The sequence below is a fragment of the Nannospalax galili genome, unplaced genomic scaffold, assembly GCF_000622305.1.
Source record: "Nannospalax galili isolate Female #2095 unplaced genomic scaffold, S.galili_v1.0 scaffold291, whole genome shotgun sequence".
Classification (NCBI taxonomy): Eukaryota; Metazoa; Chordata; class Mammalia; order Rodentia; family Spalacidae; genus Nannospalax; species Nannospalax galili.
Genome location: NW_008330588.1, coordinates 602,894 through 605,100, shown reverse-complemented (window position 1 = coordinate 605,100; position 2,207 = coordinate 602,894). Strand labels below are relative to the sequence as shown.

Below are 2,207 nucleotides of genomic sequence, written 5' to 3'. Positions count from 1 at the left end.
AAAACAGAATAAGGTTCTGTCTCTACCTCAGTAGCATGCTTGTATGCTTCTTTTGGAAAAAGCTTTGCAAGGGCTGAAGTAGGAAAATAATAATAATCCCAAACCCGAGTAATGAGAGGGGTCCAAGCATGTACAGCTCAGTCATTACCCCAAAGACTGAGCATGTCTCCTCAGCTGCTATGTCACCTCCACATATTCAACAGCAAGGAATCCTTTACAGCTTTGTGCTGTGTCACTTATTTGGAGAAAGATTGCTTTGGGTCCCTTAACAATAAATGCAAGTTTGTCATTGAATGTGAAACCTTGGTTTCAAAATTAACCTTCCTGAATCATCACAAGACACAGTGTACTCTGTTAATGCCATTCAATACTGAGTACCTATAATTGATGATGCAACTACTCTCTCATGCACTCCAGCAAAGAACAAACTTGTCAGTTCTATACCTAGTAGTGAAAGCTGGATGACTCCATAGCCACGAGAAGGATACCTTGTGTGTCTTGGGATCTGTAACCAGTTCCAGGCACCAAGAGGTGCACAGATGCCACTATAAAAAATTCTCCAATGTCCAGTGGTAGACTGAAAGCAATGAGCATGCTCAGTAAGTTTTCTCTCAAAAGTATTGAGATCTTCCACCTGCTGCAGTGAGTTCATGACAGACGCCCACTCCTGTCACCACCAAGGCCCAGTCCGTCACAGCCCACAACCCCTGACCACTAAACACTAGTATTGTTAGTTGAGCTTTTCTTTTCTTTCTGTTAGTTCATAAGTCATAAAAAGGGAAACACCTCTGGTGAGGTACTTCCCATAGCATCAAAGAGCACTGGGACATCAGGAGATTCTCAGTCACGGTGTGTCTAGGTGACACCAAGTAAAAGATGATCCAGTGTGATCAGAAGCCAACTCATTTGGTTAGAAGCTTTGCTAACCTCAGCTCTTTCTCGTCTTTCTTCTAATTACTAATTTAAAAATTCATATTTTATTGGGGCTGCGGATGTAGCTGAGTTGGTAAGTACCTGCCCAGCTTTCATGATGCCCTGAATCCCATCTCCAGAACCATATAAACCAGGTGGGGTGACTCACACCTTTAATTCTAACAATCAGGAGGTGAAGCCTCAGAATTGAGAGTTCAAGGTCATTGTCAGTTACATGATGAGTCTGAGGCCAGCCTGGGCTATATGTTACCTTGTCTCAAAAACAGAAGAAAGGTAATATTATTGACTAAATTCAACATTTCAAAGTAATGTAAAAGTATGTAGAACCAAAGGAAGTCTTTCTTTGACCTGAGACTTCAGATTCCCATTCCTTCTCCAGAAGCAACCAATCCCCTTGTGTATCCTTCCAGAAAGTCCATGCAACTGCAAACATAAATATGTGTACATGTACATAATACATATGTAAGTTACTTTTAAAATAACAGTGCACCATAAGCTCTGTTCTGCACTTAATTTTTTTACTTAATAGTATGTCTTAGAGGTAAAGCTCATTATACAAAGTCCCTATTTTCTTTCTTTTAACAGCCACATAAGATTTCTTACAAGATGGCACCATCATTTATGTCACTAGACATTAATAGTTCTTTAGGCATTTTGGTAACTTTAAACTTTGCTACAAGGAGCAAAGATAAATTATTTTAAATTATTGAATCAAAATATGAATACTTATCATTTAATAGGTAAAGCCATTCTGCCTTCCATGAAGCTGCAGAAATTACATTCCCACTTCCAGTACAAGAGAATGAATTGTGGGCGTACACTCTGGTCATTACTGTGTGTTCCTGAACTATTTAATATTTTCTAATCTAGCAAGTAAAAATTATTTCTTGTTTTTATATGACATCAATAATAACAGCTAACCTTTATGCAACACTTACAATGCACCAGGCATTGTTCCAATATATATAACAATATACAGCAGCTTTTTTTTGGTCTTTCTGAGCAGCTTTATGCATTAAGATCGTTATCCACACACACAGTTTACCTATTCAAAGTGTATGGTGATGGAGCTGGGGAGATATCTTAGTGGATAAAGTGCTTGACATCCCTGTATAAGAACTAGAGCTCAGATCCCCAGAATCCACGTAAATGAGTAGACATGGCATCTGCCTGTGATTCCAGTGCTTGGAATGTAGAGACTTTGGATCCTGGAGCAAGCTGGCTAACTGGACTGGCCCTGATTGGTGAGCTCTGGGTTCAATTGAGGGAACTTG

At 39.5% G+C, this 2,207-nt stretch overlaps 1 pseudogene; it reads right to left on the bottom strand.

The window, feature by feature from the left end:
- Positions 1–286: 286 nt before the first annotated feature.
- LOC103747640 lies at positions 287–652 on the bottom strand (annotated as a pseudogene).
- Positions 653–2,207: the final 1,555 nt, after the last annotated feature.